We start from the raw sequence: 21,105 nt of genomic DNA, 5'->3' as shown, positions 1-21,105 counted from the left end.
TAAGATGGTATCAAGTCTTCAGATGAAGGCAGATGAAGACACATTTAGCCCGAATGTTAGACGTTTAAATCGATAGCATTTCCCGAATTCAAGGAACGCCGTGTATTTCCTGCACTCTGGGTGGAGCCTAATTTGCCAGAAACTGGACCACAAGTGAAGATATAAAAAATCATAACACCATGGAAATTTTGCAGGAGTTCCTCCAGCTTTTCTTGACAATCTGTCTCTGGCTTATTGATGATACTGATTTGGCGTGAATCCAGCACCAAACAGGTCGAACCGTCATCCTCCTCTACCACTGCGAGTGGGTTTGTAGTACATGGAGCTCGTCTTCGTCAAGCATCCCCTTGATCTCGAGAAAAACCTAGGGGTGTGGGATTTGATAAGGAGGCATGAAGAATTTAGGGTGTTCCCGCACCCGAAACGTGTAAATGAATTTTCGAATTGCTCCGGTTTCCGGTAGAAAGACATCCGCGTTTCTCTTTAATATTCCTTCTAGCTCTTCTTTTTCCTGTGTCGGGATGTTTACTAAATTCCCTAGCATGTGGTCAATAGCATCGCGCACCTCTTGCCGAATCTGCTTAACGTCTTGAGTGTTGCGGCTACACTCAATGTGCCACGATTGATTTTTTTTCTTCTCCTCTTTTTGCTGCGTAGTTTAGATGGACGCATTCGGCAGGGATTGAATGGTCTGCAAAGGAGATCTTCATGACGCCGTCTTAATGTAAAGTCAGTTCTCCTCGCCCTACGTCCAATACGGCCTGTTTTTGATTTAGGAAATCCATGCCAAATATTACCTCAATTGCCAAAGCCGCGACGACCAGAAAGTTCGCTTCTAAGGTGTGCCCTTGGCAGTTGAACGTCAATATGTTTTTTTTTTAAAAAATTCTTTATTTCAATATCTATAATATTTATACAAACGGAACCCACCACCTTAATGATTAGTGGGTCATAACAATTCTACAATGTTATATATTCAGCAGCTATTTTCATTATTATTACGATGGTACTACGTTTATTATTGTGAGCTACAGACAGGGTAATAGGCAGACTACAGCTATTAATCTATACTACTTGCTAATTGTTAGTTTCCTTACCTACTTATTAATTCCTAACTGCCTGCAGCGTAACAGGCGTGTCAGCGTAGATATAAACATATTATTTTAGGCCCTGCTCATCGAGCTAATCCCGATGAGCGTGCCCCTGACACTGGGCAGGCCAAGATTGTTTGTCGCTGCATGTTCCTAACTTAATATCTATATCTAAATCTACAACTACTGTACTAATCTACGTCAATTCCGGCGCTTTTGGTCAAGATTGGTGTACCCCGATCCCCCTAGTCCTGTACGTGGCGGATTGCAACTGTCCACGCACAGGCGGTATAGGATCAGGGTAATTGGACACGTTCGGTTTTTGTCGTTCGTCGTGAAAGTCCCTCAGGTATGCTGTCAGTACTTTCCGTGATACCTCATTTGCCAGTGTATTTAAAGTTTCAAAAGTTTCATCATGTCTTAGTAGGTCATATGTATTGTTATGCGGAAGCCGTTGTCTTAGTGTCACTGCTACATCATCGAAAAGGGGGCACTCGTAAACCACATGGTCGGGAGTGCCCTCCGAAACGCCACAGTCACACTCGGGTGTAGCCTTTTTCCCGAACCGACACAAGTATGTCGGGTAGGGCCCATGACCAGTGAGAAAGTGTATTAGACCCCGCGTTGGCTCGAAGTACTTCATCCCTAGCCTTTCTTTTACATTTGGCAGGAACCCAAAGGTTCTTCTGCCAGTTTCTTCCATTTCCCAAGACTGCTGCCATAAGTCCTCACCCCTTCTGCGTATTTCTCCCTTGTCCCTCAGCAGTGCCCCCAGGATATTCTCTATTTTCGTGTTGTTCCCCTTCTTGAGCCAATACCATGCTGTTTGCTCCCGTATTTTTATATCTAAAGGACAGAGCCCCATTATTATTAATAGTGCACTTCCTGAGGATGTTCTGTACGCCCCTATAGATCTTAATAGTATGTTTCTTTAGACTCTTCTCACTGCCATGGCAGGCACCACCCTCGTGAGCCTATGTGCCCAGACTCCCGATCCGTAACCCATTATTGACGTTAATATACTATTATGATACAGCTTGATTAAGTGTGGTGGAAGGTGAAATCGTTTGTGGCCTATGGAAGTGAGGTTGTTTAGTACTTGTAGTGCTTTTTGGGTTACGGACTCAATGTGCTTTCCAAAGTTCCACCTTTCATCGATGATGACGCCCAAGTAGCGAGTCTCTTGTCGTCTTATAAGAGGTGAGCCTCCGATTCTGACTGTAGGGTTCCTTACCAGCTGTCCCTTCAGTAATAAGTACGTCGATTTTGTTGGTGAGATTGTCATCTTAGTGTTTGTACACCACAGTTGTAATTTGGTCACTGCTCTGTCTATTTTTGGCTCAATGTCCTCACGGCTCCGGCCGCCGACCAGCAGGAGGAGGTCATCTGCGTAGGCTATCACCTCTAGCACTTCTTCACTCTGCTGCCAACTATCTAAAAGCGGTTCCATATGGATGTCCCAGAACAGAAGACCTAAGACGGAACCCTGGGGACATCCTTTAGTCATAGTTTTTCCTACTCTACCGCTAGGGGATGACAGCCAGACCTCCCGCCCTTCACAGTAGCTCCTCAGGCAACCATATAGCGGCCCTGGACCCTCCTGCTCCCGCAAGCAGGAGAAGAGCGAAGGCCATCACAGGTTGTCAAAGGCACCACTGATGTCAACCATGATGCCAACAACGTACTTGTATGGGGTAGAGCCGCAGACCTCGGCCGCCAGAGCGATTGCATCAGTTGCCGATCGCCCCGACCTGAAGCCGAACTGCCCGCCACTCATCCCACACAGCACTCGGTGTGCAGTCAGTCTGTCAGGTAGCAATTTCTCAAGTAATTTCCCAAAGATGTCCAGTAGGCAGATCAGTCTATAAGACTTGACATCCGCTGGGTCCTTGTCGGGTCCCTTTTTGATGATCACAACGTTTGCCTCTTTCCAGATTTTCGGGAATTTTCCTTCTCTTAGGCACACATTGTATAGCTGAGTTAGAGGCGCCACCACTTGGGGTGCCAAGAACTGCACCACCTCCGCCACAATGCCGTCTGGGTCGGGGGCTTTCCCTGCTTTTAGTGCTTTGATGTGGCCAGCCACCTCCTCCTCAGAGAAGGGGTAGACTGCCCTGTTGTTAGCTATTCTGTCCAGATCTTGATTTCGTAGCTGGGACTGGCCTACCGTATCGCTGGCCTCATCGTCATCAGGCAGCAGGGATCGGAGAAGGACCTCGGCAGTCTCCTGCCAAGACTCCGTCATCCCATCCCCGTGCCTGACCGTTGATAGCATCATTGGGGAACAGATCTTTTCCCTTACTAATTTGTAGGGTACTCCCCATGGATCCTAGACCAACTGGTCCAGCACAAATCTTTCCCAACTGCGTATTCTGACCTCTTTCAGTTCTTTTTGAAATTTCTCTTTAGCCTCCCGGTATTGCAGTAAGCATCTTTGCTTTTCCCACCAGACGACACTGCGCTGGTAGTGCCTCCTCAGCCTTCTGACAAACTGACGCATTTCCTCAAGTTCAGCTGACCATGGTGACGGGGAGGCCGCCATGGCCCTCCTCCTGGTTGGAACAGCTGCCTTTACCGCTCTGGTAACAGCGCCCACCAGTTCTTCGGCCCGCTTGTCTGTGTCCATGTCCTGTTGTGCGTCACCTTCTGACAATGCAGGAATGTCGCACTCTCTCGCTAGTCTCTCCCAGTCAGCTCTCTTGAAGTTCAATTGCAACTCCCACCCTGTGGCCCAGAGACACCCCCTATTTCCTAGGCTGAACATAATAATATTATGGTCACTTGTTGCGGCGTTCTCTTTAACTTCCCAGTTGCGGATGATGTTAGCAGTTTTTGGTGTAACTAGCGTTCCATCTATATTGGTGCCGAGGCCCACTCCCGCCACATAGGTGGGAGGGTTGCCAGGTCTATTTGCAACCACAAGTTGTAAAGCCATAATCATATCTTCCACTTTTTCGCCATTTTCATCTCTTGTGCCACTGTACCACAGGGGGGATTTTGCATTTATGTCGGCTGTTATAACCAGTTTGCGTCCCCGCAACGCCGTGGCTACTCTTGTTAGGTGATCCAGATGTTGTTCAATATTGTCTCCACATTGAAAATACATATTTATAAAGGTTATAATTCCCATGGGAGCCTGTATCTCCACGACGTTGCAGTGACTGGTGGCAAATTGTGCGAGTGTTGTTACACACAGAGACTGGTTTGTAATGATAATTGCTGCTTTGGGGGCGTCCCCACTACTAGCTATTTGCCATGTAGCTGCTGCAAATGAAAGTTTCCCAGCTTGAGAGTACGGCTCCTGTAAACAGAGTACGTCAAGCCTCTTCTCCTCCACCTCTCTTCGGAGCTGCTGCATCACAAGTCTGCTGTTATTGCGTGTTTAGTTGTCCAACAGTTAGTTTAGTCATTATGGGAAGTAAGTATGCATGCATTCTGTCGTCAGGCCAGGTCTTGCTCCAATCAAAGGCGATTCGACCGTGAGCTAGGACTGATTGAGTGTAGATGTCGTCTAGGTCAAATTTCTCCCCACGTCTGTCAAACACTTTCTTGAGTAAATCTCGCAGGGCTCCGAAGTCGGTAGGAAGGTTCACTGACTTTAAGTGTATTCTATCTACAGCCTCCATTACCGAGAAGGTGACCTTTCTTCCATTCTCATGTCCTACCCGGACCACATGTCGTAAGGCAGTGGTCAGGATAGCCGGCTGCTCCAATCTTGCCAGTTGCATTGTAAATTCAATGTTGGGATACACCCTAACCGGGTCTACAGGCGGTAGCCTGATTACTGGGGTATCTGCCACGGTTAGGTTTGCACTGGTGCTTGTAACTGTCTTTTCTTGGAGTGGTTGTCGTTTGGTATGTTTAGGTTCGTGAGTAGGGGCCAGGGAGGCCGCCACCACCACAGGATGCTTCTGCCGTTGTAGATCTTTATTCGGCCTTTCTCCCCGGTTTGGGTAAGGGACAGCTGCGTTCTTTTCCGGGAAATCAGTTTGTATGCATCTGTCCGCCATGAAGGGATCTGTTTGAATTTCTTTCTCTACTGTCGTGATTTTTACGGTGCTCGAAAGCGACCTTAAAAATTCCCTAAATCTGTTAGTCCTCACAGCATACCTCCTTCTTTTACTCGGGGACTTGTGTTTAAGCATCCTGTTATCTGAGCCCTGCTCAGCAATAATCGATTCTAGAAATGAGGCTTTGCTCTAGCATCCGGTAAGTGGGGCAGTTCCGTCCCGTGGCACCACAGGATTTCTTCCCACGATTTTTACACGGAATGCAGACCCCTGTTGCTTTACATTCCTTGCGGTTGGGTCCACTTTCGCCACACCTGGAGCAGGCCGACCCCCTGGTGCAGTGCCTCAGAATGTGGTCCAGGTCGCCACAATTAAGGCAGCGGGGTACCACGATATAGTCTCTGGTGTTAATGGCGTGAAAGCCTACATATAGTCTGCCCATTGATCTTATTCTTTTCCACAGTTGCGCAGAGACCTCGGCCACGTGATGTACCACATCACGATCTCGAGGCCCTGTTTTGAATTTCAACTTGAAAGAGTTTTTGAATTCTTGTTCGTCCACGTCATCGAAATTTTGTATTCTAATTGTCTCATGTAGCTCCTCATTCGTCATTACTGTAGGTATGTCATATAGTATTATTAGTGGGTTTCTCTTTCTGGGTGGTTCACATTTCACAACTGAATTTAGTCTTTGATTATTTAATAATTTTTCTTTGTCCTCCTCACTAGCAACTTCCACAATTACAGAGTTTCTGCTGGGCTTAACTTTCCTAATCTTAATTTTATTCTTGACTGGGTCAATTGTTGTTGTTAACAGCTCTTGTATTCTTTTAACACTAGTGCCTTGGCCAAGCAGGGTCCTCAAGAAGACTGCCGTATCTGACCGTTTTACAACTCTTTCAATGGTGTCCTTAGTTGAGACTTGTTTAGTTGGCGCCTGTGCAGCCACAGCCGCCCAAGTCTTAGTGGGTTGCTTCCTTAACCTTTCATTTTCTTTTTCTAACTCTAAAACGCGGCCTTCAAGTCTTGCATGAGCTATGGCCCAGGCCGATAGCTCATTCTTGGTTGTATTAAGAGCCGCTTGACTAATTTTCCCGTTTTTCACATTTTGCTCTAAGAGCATGGTAATCCTTGCATGCCTCTGCACGACACTCTCATCCTCTGCCTGTCCCATTCCGTCCTGTGAAGATGGAGCAGACATCGTAGATGCCCGTAAAGGCGCACTCGAATCACTCGCTTCGATTTCAGCCAATATGGTTTGTAACTGCACTTCTGTCTGCTTTCCTCTCAAAGCACCGGTGATTTTGGTTTTCTTCAACGTGAGTGCCGACCAAGAATGATTCGCAATGCATTTCTTGTATCCAGAATCCGATATCCCGTCACTTGGCTTCCACTGTCCACATCCCCGGTTAGATTGACCTTGCCGACTGTGATGTGAATGATGGGGTGTAAATCCGGTTGTCATGATGTCCTTCTCTTCCCGTAACAGTTCTCTTATATCTTCGTACTCGTTTCGATGGTTTCTGTGGTGTTGCTTTGAGCTGAGACGGCAAAGGCTGTGTATCAATTCCTGTTTGAATTTTTTCTGCTTGACCCCTGCGATGAGTTAGGTGGCCTCAGTTCCACATATTCGCTATGTTGGTCATTCCATTGACCTTGACCGATGTATGTCCTGCTATTGCTTTGCTGTTGGTCCCTAGAATCCTGTTGGCCCTGGTTCGAGTTCTGTTGCTCTCTCCAGTTTCCATTTCATCGATAGTAGTTGTTGTTATGATTATAATTTCCTTGTCGTCTTCTAAATTCCCATGATGGTTGGTTATTCCCATTGAAATTTGAATTTTGGTTCGATTCGATAGATGTTTTCCCTCATTTCGTCCATCAAATGGTTCAAATGGCTCTGAGCACTATGGGACTTAACATCTGTGGTCATCAGTCCCCTAGAACTTAGAACTACTTAAACCTAACTAACCTAAGGACATCACACACATCCATGCCCGCGGCAGGATTCGAACCTGCGACCGTAACAGTCGCGCGGTTCCGGACTGAGCGCCTAGAACCGCGAGACCACCGCGGTGGGCATTTCGTCCATCGTCATTCCTTTGGCGAATCTGGCCTGTTACGGTCATTATTTATACTTCCTTCCAACGAGTTCTGAATTTTATTCACGTAATCGAGTTCGTAGAGCGCACTCTTGAAAGCTTCGATTGAATCGCTTGCCAGTTGAACTTTTTCTTTGGCCGTTGATGTGTCCTTTCGTGCTACTGTCGTTACTGACTCCGTCTATACCGTCTGTGACCGTTCATATGACTAATTTGTGTCTTTCCGCCTTCTCCTTTCCGTCTCTTTTTCTCTGCCTCTTGTCTCTTCCTTTATGCCTCTTGCATGAATTGCATGACAGCCTCAAAATGAGGTCCACTGCTAACACTTCCAGAACTAGATGAACGACATTCCATCATTCTGTAACGTTTCGTTCGTGATTCTGGCCGGCTGCTGTGACCGAGCTGTTCTAGGCACTTCAGTCCGGAACCTCGCTGCTGGTACGGTCGCAGGTTCGAATCCGGCCTCGGATGTGTGTGATGTACTTAGGTTAGTTAGGTTTAAGTAGTTGTAAGTCTAGGGGACTGATGACTTCAGATGTTAAGTCCCATAGTGCTTAGAGCCATTTGAACCATTTTTTTCGTGATTCTAGTCTGCCAGTCTCACTGATGGTGCGTCTCGAGCCAGTAGCGCCTACAATTCGTTCTGCTGCGGTCTCCCGTTCACTTTCGTCACGTGACTGAGACATGTCCTCATACTCTGCAGGTTCTACGCTCGACATTTCTGCCCAGTCTGCAACTTCATTTACCTGAGAATCCTGTGTAATGTCTGCCTGGTCACCGTTAATTATCTGACGTGTATCCATGGTTAACAAAACACAATTACTTCCGCTACTCTGTAGAAAACGCGCCTTGCATCTTGTAAGCATGCACTCTAATTCTGACCCAAACGAATTTAAACACTACACACTCCTTTCAACTCCCAACAAGCCGTTTCTACGAGCTATGAACCATAAAAATACCTCATGCTTTTAGCACCCTACCAGGCTCCATCAATGTTCGCACCTTGGAGCCTCGCTCCAGGTGTGTCAGGTTGTAATAGAATCTTTAATAATTTTCCGTATGTGAAAACTAGCTGAGAGAGTAGCTGGTCCTCTCTCACTACTACCACACGAGACTGGTCAACGAGCCCTAGACACACTTGTCTATTAGGTTGGTGCATAGGTTCGTAGCGTTCATAAGTTTAATAAACACAACAGATACACGTGTCTGACTCTTTAGTCATCAATATTATATTCTTATTGATCACTTGGAATATATTGGTCACCTAAATATACGGTCCATAGGAACGATGAACTTCGTGTATGCCGGTTCTTGTCCGTGCAGGTAATGGTGTTTACTGTGACAAACTGGAGCCACGGTGCTGCAAATGATTTGAAGTCCCCAGCGTCTCCAACAAACAATATGACGTCGCAACCACACCCAAGTCAAAATCCGAAAGCAGGGTCATCAACGAAAACTGCATCTACATCTACATACATACTCCGCAAGCCACCGTATGGTGTATGGTAGTGGTACAGCGGTACCACTGTGTTGTATTGTATTGTATTGAACTGGGGACCTAGAAACGACGGAGAGGCTTCATCCCCGCCGTAGCTCTCAGTGGTACTCACTCCCACAACAGGCTACAGCAGTGCACTCACCCCACCACCACCCCACACCGAACCCAGGGTTATTGTGCGGTTCCCCTTTCAGTGGACCCCTCCCCTAGGAATGTCTCACACCAGACGAGTGTCGCCCCAATGTTTGCATGGTAGAGTAATTATGGTGTACATGTATCTGGAGACAGTGTTTGCACAGCAATCGTCGATATAGTGTAACTGAGGCTGAGTAAGGGGAACCAGCCCGCATTCGCCGAGGCAGATGGAAAACCTCCTTAAAAACCATCCGCAGACTGGCCGGCACACCGGACCTCGACACTAATCCGCCGGGCTGATTCGTGCCGGGGACCTGCACGCCTTCCCACCCGGAAAGCAGTGCGTTAGATCGCACGGCTAACCGGGCGGACTCTACCCTGTACCACTACTAGTAATTGATTTTCCTATTTCACTCGCAAACAGATCGAAGAAAAAACGACTCTCTATATAGCTTCGTACAAGCCCTAATTTCTCTAATCTTATGTACAGTCGTGTTCAAAAGTATCCGAACGACCTGAATTGCATTTCACCTGATTCCCATGCAACCCACATAACGCAGCTGTCTAGCAGGTCCTCTAATCGCTCCTTGGTACAGTCGTTTGACTATTGAAAATGGTTCCGACAAGTCACCACTAGAAAACACTAGTCTCTATCGCAATAACTCAAGATGTAAAGTAATACTACGATACTAAAAATATCAGGGAACACCTTATAACAGGTAAGACTGTCCTTAAGGCTTGTAAGCTCACATATATTACAATAAATGACATACTTGAAATGTTACCACTCTCATTATTACGTCAGATAGTTAACGCACGTAGTAAGTTCGTCGTATTCATGATTTCCTCTTCAAAGTAAAATACCGTACTTATTATTGAACACAAAATGACATTAAAAATTTAAATTATTCACGAGCAGCTAGTTGAGAATATGTATGAACTTCAAATGACACGACGAACCATCTCGTTCTGCATATGGATTCAAACCCAGGTCATGCAGACTAAGCAAAGATTTCGTGACTGACGGTAACTAACAGTCATTCCTGATTAGGCGCACAGAGAGTGATATACCTCGATTTTAGACAGTATCAATTAGCAAATACCAACATTAAATTACATAACGCAAACATTTTTTAACGGACGCGAATTCCTACCCAGCACCTATTGTCCCTGTTAACGAACTACGAGAGATGTAAAATATTGCTTCTTAACAAGTAACTTACTTGAAATGCCGTGAGGTAAACCTTTGTGTTCGGCGGGATTCGAACCCAGAACTTTATAAGAAAGATATCGAAGCACAATCAACTGTGACATATCGCATTTTCTCGGCCGTAGCTAGATGTTTTAACTGAAATGACGAGACGAAACATTAATTTTTTGCTTCCCATGACTCCAATCCAGCACCCATCGCTGTTTTATTCTAGAGAAAACGAACGTTAAATATGGGTTTGCTGCACCAGCAGTGACATGTGAGCATGTTTGAACTAGAAATAATATGACGAAGAGTTCAGTGCTCACTGGGAATAGAGCCCCACAAATATCGTTGTTGACTACACACGAAGAGACGTCAGCTACCGAATTTTTCTCCACCAGCAGCGCGGAATAACAGCTTGAACTTACAGTGATCTCGCAATAGTTCTGTGTCTCACTGGGAGTCAAAAACGTCAAATATCGTTAGTGCTGACAACGAATGAAAATACATTAAAATTCGAAATTATTATCCACCAGCAGATAGGTGTTCTCATGCTAGATCTTGATAATACATAATGAAATCTTTAGTGCCGGGCCAGGATTCAAACCCATTCACGCGCAATATGTGGAGATGTTGAGGAATCTGCAGCTTTGAAAGAACAACAAATTGTAGCCGAGCTGTATTGTCACGAAGGGAACAAATTCCGCGTTAAGGGCGATCTGAGTTGCATTCCAAGTTCAGAACCAATTTTATCGACATACAGAAGCTCAGAAGAAAGATGGAATAAATGTCCTGTGATCCAACATAGCGGTTGTTTCGTCACTAGGAATAAATAACTAGTATAAGAAAGGTTACTGGTGATAGAGTTTCTACATGTCGCCACTCCAGACTTTATTGTGGATCAACCTAACGTCTACTTGGTAGAGAAGGAATATCATTTTTGAAGTGGATTTCAGACCACAATGCCATTATATCTTCTTCACTTGGCGTATAGCCAGAAGAAAATGGAATCTGCCCCTCCCTATCTAAAATAACTGAGCGAAGTTGGAATCGAACCCAGAGCATAGATATATGAACCTATCATCAGCCCAACAGACTACCTTTTTTTTTTTTATTGGCCTCCCTTCTCCCCTCACAGCCCTTCCAAACGTTCACTTTGTTTTGCCTTCTTCGGATAGCTTCATTGCTTTTGTCGTTTTTATTCTTATTATTATTATTATTATTATTATTATTAAGAGTCCATCCTTCTACCAACTTTTTCTTTACTTTTTTATTTTATGTACTTTTTTATGTTTTTGACGCCAAATCCTCATTTTTCTTACTTTTTGCGAGTGCTCGGCCACTTTTTCTTTTTTTGTATTTTGTAATTTAAGTTAATTTTTTTTTATTTCGGCTTCTTATTTTTTTTCTGTAAGCTGGATGCCTAAATTACCTTAGCTAACATAATGAGAATGAATATTTATTCTTAATATTAATTAAAGGTAATGACTCTTCCTCTTGCTAATGGAAAGACAAGTATATTAAAAATAAACTGAAGCGTGAAGTCTCTCATCTTCATAAGGAAAACATAAAATCTTGCATCCCCTTGAAAAACGTTTTTTAGAACTTAAAACTTCTCTGCGTATGGCATAAGATGATTAAAAAAATAAAATACATAAAATTTGATGTCTAATTTCTTCATGAGGATGTAGTCCGGTGCGTCTTGCCACGGACTTGATTTCTTTTCTGTAGTGTCTCGTGAAAGGATCTAAGACATTCCGGTTCCAGTTATCTGTAATCGTGCAAGACTGACATCTCTGAATTCCGTACCAATATTAATCTGTTATTGTTCTCTGTATAATTTTATTCCATGATTCTATTTAGGAAGCATGCGTAATTTTTTTTTGTAGTCTTTTGTCCGCATGAGATGATGGTGCTGAGTCGTTAGATACACCCAGTAATCTTCTTTGCTTTTATTTTCTGCCTTCAAGATATAGTGCACTGTGTGCCCTTTTAGCCAGTTAACAGCATTTCTTTTCGTATTAGGATATGGCACTGCGTCTGGAGTCAGAAAATCTGCGGCGGTGAAAACGGTTGGAGATGTTCTGTTAACGGTCGCTAATTTCTGCTTAACTATATGCCATATGTCTCTTACTCTTTCACACACGAATCGGTGTTCTTCAGTGTCAAGAAGGTTGCATGACACGCACAAGGGCGAATTGGGCCGGTATTTGTGGCCGTGCGGTTCTAGGCGCTTCAGTCTGAAATCGCGTAACTGCTACGGTCGCAGGTTCGAATCCTGCCTCGGGCATGGATGTGTGTGATGTCCTTAGGTTAGTTAGGTTTAATTAGTTCTAAGTTCTAGGCGACTGATGACCTCAGAACTTAAGTCGCATAGTGCTCAGAGCCATTTGAACCATTTTGAACCAAGGGCGAATTTGTGAGATGTATAGCATGCAATTTGGAATTAGTTGATATTTTCCTGTTGACTGCATTATACCAAGTTGCTTTCACCTTAGAGGGTAAGTTCCGATCATGGATATTTTTCCAAATTGCAGACCAGACGTTGTTGGGGTATTTACTTTCAATAATATTTCCTTCCTTAGCTTCCATCAAATATGTATAGATGTCCTTTACTCTCTTCAACTGCTGTTCTGAGAGCCTCGAGGAGATATAACTGTACTCAACGAGAAAAGTTTTTAGGTGACAAAGACCAGTTGGTATATGCTTCACATCTATTGGCGGCTGCATGCTTCATGGAGCAATTTCATTCAGCAAGTGGGCCGTTAAGGTGTCGGGCATCTGTTTCCATTGCTTGCACATTCGACACACATATAACTCTCGTGACCTGTAACTGACATCAACAAGTTTTAAACCTCCTTTCCTTGTTGGGAGTGTTAGTGTATTGAACTTCACTTTGAAAATGTTGCCTTGGCATACAAAGCTTCCTATCGCGGATAAAATTCTTCTGGCTGTTTCTAATGGCATCGGGAAAGCTTGGACAACATAGTTAAGTTTGGATGTTATATACACATTTACTAGTTTGGTTTTCTGTATCTCGTCCAGTTGCCTCGTACTGTTTCCTTGTACAGATGCTCGTATGCTTGCAAGTAGTTTTTTATAATTGACGGCAATAGTGTGTTGGGTGTTGCTCCTAAATTCAATACCCAAACATTTCAATGTGGAGACTTCCGTCAATTGTCCCCGATTTTGCATGCATATTCCTCTGCCTAGGTTCATGATGCCTGACTTCCTTTTATTTAGTTTGGCGCCAGAAGCAAGTTCATATGTGTGTACAATCTGAAGAGCTTTCGCCACTTCATCTTCATTTATAACCAGGACGCCCACATCATCTGCGTAGGCGTTGCACACTATTTTCTTGTCGTTTATACACAATCCTTGCAGGTGATGCGTGAGTGTCGCGAGGAGAGGTTCTATTGCTATTGCGAAAAGGGCCATTGACATTGGGCAACCTTGACGTACGGATCCAGTCAATTCATTCTCTCTACTTAGATGTCCGTTTATCATTATTCGTGCTACACTGTTTTTCAGAATTTGTTGAATAATGCTCACGAATCGTGGTGGGAATCCCATTACTTCTATGATACCAAGGAGATACTTATGACCTACTCTGTCAAACGCCTTCTCGAAGTCTAATGACACTAAAGCACATTTTATTCGGCATACATTTGCGGTTGATATTATATCCCTATATTCGCATATATTCTGATAGATGTTTCTGTATTTGCCTATACATGTTTGGTACGTGTCAGTTACAGAGTTAATAACCATTTTTATTCATCTTGCAAATAGGTGGACCATAATTTTGTAATCACTGTTGAGTAATGTTACTGGGCGAAGGTTTTCAATTGTTTTGCTAAGTGAGTTTTTAGGAATTAGAACTATGATCCCTTCAGGAAATTCTTTGGGAGCGGCAACAGCGCCATTCATGATTTCGTTGTACATACATAGCAACCTGCTTTTCATTTGTGGCCAGAACACTTGGTAGAATTCCACGGGGATGCTATCAGGTCCTGGAGACTTATTTTTAGGACTCTGTGCTATTGCGTCTTTCAATTCGTCCTCTTCTATTTCAGCCGTGACATTTTCTATTTGCTCTGTACTAATTCGTGCTGACACGTTTCTAACAAGATCACGCCGCGCCTCGTCGACGGTAGGTTTGGTGGACATCATATCTGAGATATATTTATGAACAGCGTTTCGAGTTTCATGCTGTTTTGTGTGCCTGGTCCCATCAGGTAACTTAACTTCTGTCAGTATTTTCCTGTTTTCTCTCTTATTCTCACGCATTACATGGTACATAGCTCTTTCTTCCCCTTCTACAATGTTGTGTATTCTCGCTCTGACTTTAAAACCTTCTGACTGTCGCCGCTTCAGTGCTAAAAGTTTTGCTTTAACTTTCTGAATCCGGCTAAAGTTCTCCATTAATCGTGTGTCCAAGGCGTACAGGTCTCTAAGGCAGCTAAAATAAAATTCAGTCGTCTTTTTAATCCAGAAACTTTTCTGTCGTGAGTAATCGATCAGCATTCTTCTTATTTTAGGCTTCGCACATTGTAACCACCAAGCTAAGGCAGAACTGTATAGCGGGAATCGTTTCTCGCATTCTTGCCACACATTAGTAATTGTTACGCGACATTCCTCATCTTGTAGATGTGTAATGTTCAGTTTCCATATGCCCCTCGCTCGGTAAGTCTCTTGTTTTTCCAAATTTACTGTGGTGATGTACGCGGCGTGGTCAGAAAACATAGTGGGCCAGACCTCAGACTGGAGTACATGGCTCCTAAGGTTGGACGAGACGTAAATTCTGTGTAGCCTGCTTGCTGGGTGACTGGTAAAATATGTTAAACCGGCCTGTGCGCCATGGGTATGTTCCCAGGTATCGGTTAACTGCATTTGGTGGACTATTCTGTCCAGTTCTAAGGACTTGTTGAAATTCGATGTCTGGTCTTTCGGGCTAAGCACAGAATTAAAATCGCCGGCTAGAATTATATAATCTTGACGTGTACCAAAGAGATGAACGATTTCACTTTTTAAAAAAATCCGCTCTAGCACGCCTGTTATTGTTGCCTGACGGTGCATAAACGTTGATGATGCGGGCATTATTAACAGTCACTGCAACCCCTCTGCTGTTTTCAAGTTTCGCTATTTGTGTGACACGGATGCCTTCTTTCGTGAGAATTGCAGTTCCCAGCTCTGCACCGATACCGGGGTTTATTATGGCGTTGTATCCAGGTATGTTTTCTAATTTAATATCTGTTACTTCCTGTAACAGTAGTATATCAACGTCAGCTGCGTATAGAAAGTCTTGCAGATGTTGTAAATGCAGGGAGGAGCGTATCTTATTAATGTTCAACGTAGCGATTTTGTAGGCTTGTCCTGCGTTCATATTGTTCTACTCATTACCGAAGTCAATATTCGTCATACGAAGTGCTGTCGGAGGAAAATCCTTTTACACATGTATGTTCCGGCAATGATGTATCCATCGTGTTCAGTTGATCTCTTGGGGCAGGAGTCTGTTCCGTTCCTCCAGTTTCATTCAATTCTTCATCTTGATTCATTTGATCCGATTCATCAGCCCAGGTTTTGTGTTGATTAGCTTTCGATGTCTCTTTTTCTGCATTTCTAGTATCAGGGAAAACCTTGTCTGCATCGAAATTTGCTAGCAGCTTCAACCTCTCGTGTGACGAATGGTCCGTCGACATCGGGCATGGTGTATTTGATTTGGCTTGCAAGGGGTCAGGTGCCTGCATACTCAGAACCGGATTACTATGTTGTTCTTCATGCAGTTTGTTGCTAATCTGCTTTGCTTTTTCTCGCAAAAGCGGTGCCAGTTGTTCAGCGCCCTTATAAGCTTGTCTCCTCTTTTTATGTTTCCTTGGAGGACTGACTCTTGGGGAGGTTTCATCGTTTTCCATTACCTCTTGGGTTTCTTGCGCTCGGTTCTGTTCGATGGCAAGTGATGGGTTGGTTTCCTTGTGGTTTTCTGGAGACTGCTCATTCTGAAGGACTATAACCGGTCCAGGAGTTTGTTCTATTTGAACAGAGATATTTGGTTCTTTTTCTTGACTCTTTGGCTGTGTTGTCACCATCGAGTCGCTAACTTCCATTATCACTTCATTGCCGCGAGCTGCATCATCCTGAGTAGCGTCCCGAGTAACGTCAGGAGCGTCACGCGTATGGAGTTATCCAGCGGCTGCCGCTACATAAGTTAAAGGCAATGTTGACATGGCTGGGGGTCTCACTGCTTCGCCCGCACGTAGCTGGGCCATTCGGCGTTGTATACACTGCGAGCGGACATGGCCTGTACCGCCGCAAGACGCGCAGGTTCTTGGCTGCCCATCATATATTACTTTTTTTTTTGGTCATCAGTCTACTGACTGGTTTGATGCGGCCCGCCACGAATTCCTTTTCTGTGCTAACCTCTTCATCTCAGAGTAGCACTTGCAACCTACGTCCTAAATTATTTGCTTGACGTATTCCAATCTCTGTCTTCCTCTACAGTTTTTGCCCTCTACAGCTCCCTCTAGTACCATGGAAGTCATTCCCTCATGTCTTAGCAGATGTCCTATCATCCTGTCCCTTCTCCTTATCAGTGTTTTCCACATATTCCTTTCCTCTCCGATTCTGCGTAGAACCTCCTCATTCCTTATCTTATCAGTCCACCTAATTTTCAACATTCGTCTATAGCACCACATCTCAAATGCTTCGATTCTCTTCTGTTCCGGTTTTCCCACAGTCCATATTTCACTACCATACAATGCTGTACTCCAGACGTACACCCTCAGAAATTTATTCCTCAAATTAAGGCCGGTATTTAATATTAGCAGACTTCTCTTGGCCAGAAATGCCTTTTTTGCCATAGCGAGTCTGCTTTTGATGTCCTTGCTCCGTCCGTCATTGGTTATTTTACTGCCTAGGTAGCAGAATTCCTTAACTTCATTGACTTCGTGACCATCAATCCTGATGTTAAGTTTCTCGCTGTTCTCATTTCTACTACTTCTCATTACCTTCGTCATTCTCCGATTTACTCTCAAATCATTCTGTGTACTCATTAGACTGTTCATTCCGTTCAGCAAATCATTTAATTCTTCTTCACTTTCACTCAGGATAGCAATGTCATCAGCGAATCGTATCATTGATATCCTTTCACCCTGAATTTTAATTCCACTCCTGAACCTTCCTTTTATTTCCATCATTGCTTCCTCGATGTACAGATTGAAGAGTAGGGGCGAAAGGCTACAGCCTTGTCTTACACCCTTCTTAATACGAGCACTTCGTTCTTGATCGTCCACTCTTATTATTCCCTCTTGGTTTTTGTACATATTGTATATGACCCGTCTCTCCCTATAGATTACCCCTACTTTTTTCAGAATCTCGAACAGCTTGCACCATTTTATATTGTCGAACGCTTTTTCCAGGTCGACAAATCCTATGAAAGTGTCTTGATTTTTCTTTAGCCTTGCTTCCATTATTAGCCGTAACGTCAGAATTGCCTCTCTCGTCCCTTTACTTTTCCTAAAGCCAAACTGATCGTCACCTATCGCATTCTCAATTTTCTTTTCCATTCTTCTGTATATTATTCTTGTAAGCAGCTTCGATGCATGAGCTGTTAAGCTGATTGTGCGATAATTCTCGCACTTGTCAGCTCTTGCCGTCTTCGGAATTGTGTGGATGATGCTTTTCCGAAAGTCAGATGGTATATCGCCAGACTCATATATTCTACACACCAAAGTGAATAGTCGTTTTGTTGCCACTTCCCCCAACGATTTTAGAAATTCTGATGGAATGTTATCTATCCCTTCTGCCTTATTTGACCGTAAGTCCTCCAAAGCTCTTTTAAATTCCGATTCTAATACTGGATCCCCTATCTCTTCTAAATCGACTCCTGTTTCTTCTTCTATCACATCAGACAAATCTTCACCCTCATAGAGGCTTTCGATGTATTCTTTCCACCTATCTGCTGTCTCCTCTGCATTTAACAGTGGAATTCCCGTTGCACTCTTAATGTTACCACCGTTGCTTTTAATGTCACCAAAGGTTGTTTTGACTTTCCTGTATGCTCAGTCTGTCCTTCCGACAATCATATCTTTTTCGATGTCTTCACATTTTTCCTGCAGCCATTTCGTCTTAGCTTCCCTGCACTTCCTATTTATTTAATTCCTCAGCGACTTGTATTTATGTATTCCTGATTTTCCCGGAACATGTTTGTACTTCTTCTTTTCATCAATCAACTGAAGTATTTCTTCTGTTACCCATGGTTTCTTCGCAGCTGCCTTCTTTGTACCTATGTTTTCCTTCCCAACTCCTGTGATGGCCCTTTTTAGAGATGTCCATTCCTCTTCAACTGTACTGCCTACTGCGCTATTCCTTATTGCTGTATCTATAGCGTTAGAGAACTTCAAACGTATCTAGTCATTCCTTAGCACTTCCGTATCCCACTTCTTTGCGTATTGATTCTTCCTGACTAATGTCTTGAACTTCAGCCTACTCTTCATCACAACTATATTGTGATCTGAGTCTATATCCGCTCCTGGGTACGCCTTACAATCCAGTATCTGATTTCGGAATCTCTGTCTGACCATGATGTAATCAAATTGAAATCTTCCCGTATCTCCCGGCCTTTTCCAAGTATACCTACTCCTCTTGTGATTCTTGAACAGGGTATTCGCTATTACTAGCTGAAACTTGTTACAGAACTCAATTAGTCTTTCTCCTCTTTCATTCCTTGTCCCAAGCCCATATTCTCCTGTAATCTTTTCTTCTACTCCTTCCCCTACAACTGCATTCCAGTCGCCCATGACTATTAGATTTTCGTACCCCTTTACATACTGTATTACCCTTTCAATATCCTCATACACTTTCTCTATCTGTTCATCTTCAGCTTGCGACGTCGGCATGTATACCTGAACTATCGTTGTCGGTGATGGTCTGCTATCGATTCTGATTAGAACAACCCGGTCACTGAACTGTTCACAGTAACACACCCTCTGCCCTACCTTCCTATTCATAACGAATCCTACACCTGTTATACCATTTTCTGCTGCTGTTGATATTGCCCGATACTCATATGACCAGAAATCCTTGTCTTCCTTCCACTTCACTTCACTGACCCCTACTATATCTAGATTGAGCCTTTGCATTTCCCTTTTCAGATTTTCTAGTTTCCCTACCACGTTCAAGCTTCTTACATTCCACGCCCCGACTCGTAGAACGTTATCCTTTCGTTGATTATTCAATCTTTTTCTCATGCTAACTTCCCCCTTGGCAGTCCCCTCCCGGAGATCCGAATGGGGGACTATTCCGGAATCTTTTGCCAAATTAGAGATCATCATGACATTTCTTCAATTACATGACACATGTCCTCTGGATACACGTTACGTGTCTTTAATGCAGTGGTTTCCATTGCCTTCTGCATCCTCATGTCGTTGATCATTGCTGATTCTTCCGCCTTTAGGGGCAATTTCCCACCCCTAGGACAAGAGAGTGCCCTGAACCTCTATCCGCTCCTCCGTCCTCTTTGACAAGGCCGTTGGCAGAATGAGGCTGACTTCTTATGCCGGAAGTCTTCGGCCGCCAATGCTGATTATTTATCAAAATTTAGGCAGTGGCGGAGATCGAACTCGGGACCGAAGACGTTTTCATTAAGAATCAAAGACGCTACCCCTAGACCACGGGTATATATTACTATAGCCCGATAACCACAAACATTTATATACGAGGGTATGTGCTTGTGTAAATCCACTCGCAGTTGCCTGATACCATTCAAGACGGGGAACTTGTGAGCAGGAGACCACTTTTCTGCAAAATTGCTAATTATTATCCCATAAGGAGCTATCACGGAACTGATCTGCTCAGCGGTGATTTCAAATGGTAGCTCAAAGATACGGACAGTCCTTAATCCAAAGCCAGCATGCGTAACACGAACTTCACTAACATTGCCATCGTGATGTTTGAACTTAAAAGTTCCGCCACTAGATTCAACAATTTTGTCACACAATTCCGTGTTTTTAAGCTTGACATACACAATGCTACTTACAATTGATAGGTGAATACCTATAACATCCTCAAACGAAATTTTCACAACTTCCTCTAACCATGTTTCAATTTCGAACGAATTCGGTCTCTGCCCTTTCTGGTCAAAAACAAATTTCAGTGTGTCTCGTCTATTAGGCTGATCCATCTCTCCTTCTAATACGAATCCATCAAGAGTCTGAAATAACGCAGCTAACTACTGCAACAGGCGCTTGACTTACCGAGCGGAGCGCAGCAGACCGCAGCGCACAGCACACGCCGGAGGTCCGCACACCACGGCCGCCAAAAGCCGACCCCACATCCTTTCCTCACTGGCTCATTTTTCTATCTTAATGCTGTTGTGCCACACTGGCTGAGAATTCTGACACACAGGCTCCCTGTATCAACTTGCAGCATGTTCAGTAAATTCATTTACTTGGTTGACCGAATCACCATGAACTAGATGCCTCGGCTACCCAGTGCATACATTCAACTCTGTTTTGTAATCACTGAAATAAAACCACGTAACTGCCACCTACACAGAACTGTCAACAGTGTAGGATGCAGAAATTTAAATAGGATGTGTTCCTTTCCACTTGAGCTCCTCTATAGCGCTATCTGTTTGTTGAAAACGTCATGCAGTGCAAAAGAAAAGGTATAACTGTATTGACCTGGCCATATGCATTATTCCAAAGCACTGTGGAATGCAGACGTTTTGGAGGAATTGTTGTTGACTTCTGGAGTTGTTTTAGCTCCGTGTCAGCTAGTAGCGTAATGCTAAGTATCGAGTGCTGTAGATAAGATGTTTCGAGTTCGAGTACACTCGCTGCTATATTTTTTTAAAACGCAATTCTGCTGTCTGCTAAAGTTATCAGTCTAATGGAACTTGTAACATAATTCCCTTCACTCCTCAACCTAAAATAGTTGCATTAGGAAAAAGGGCTAACTTTTGCAACATTTTATTCATTTCAGTTTTAATAGACAACCAGGCAGCAGGCGCATCTCGAAACTTTTGTATTATGTATGGGTAGAGCGCATTGTGACAAAATACATTGGAAAAGTATTTTCT

General features: G+C 43.8%; 1 protein-coding gene across 1 annotated transcript in view; it reads right to left on the bottom strand.

Annotated features, from left to right (window-relative positions):
• LOC126470512 (uncharacterized protein K02A2.6-like) overlaps nt 1-20,331 on the bottom strand; it is a 152,696-nt gene extending 132,365 nt beyond the window's left edge. The window contains exon 1 of the mRNA XM_050098412.1: nt 20,279-20,331. The gene's annotated coding sequence lies outside the window, so the exon portion shown is untranslated. The remainder of the gene's footprint in view (nt 1-20,278) is intronic.
• Nucleotides 20,332-21,105: the final 774 nt, after the last annotated feature.

This window comes from Schistocerca serialis, chromosome 3, assembly GCF_023864345.2.
Source record: "Schistocerca serialis cubense isolate TAMUIC-IGC-003099 chromosome 3, iqSchSeri2.2, whole genome shotgun sequence".
Classification (NCBI taxonomy): domain Eukaryota; kingdom Metazoa; phylum Arthropoda; class Insecta; order Orthoptera; family Acrididae; genus Schistocerca; species Schistocerca serialis.
Note: the sequence above shows the minus strand (reverse complement) of the source record. Positions and strands in the feature narration are given on the sequence as shown.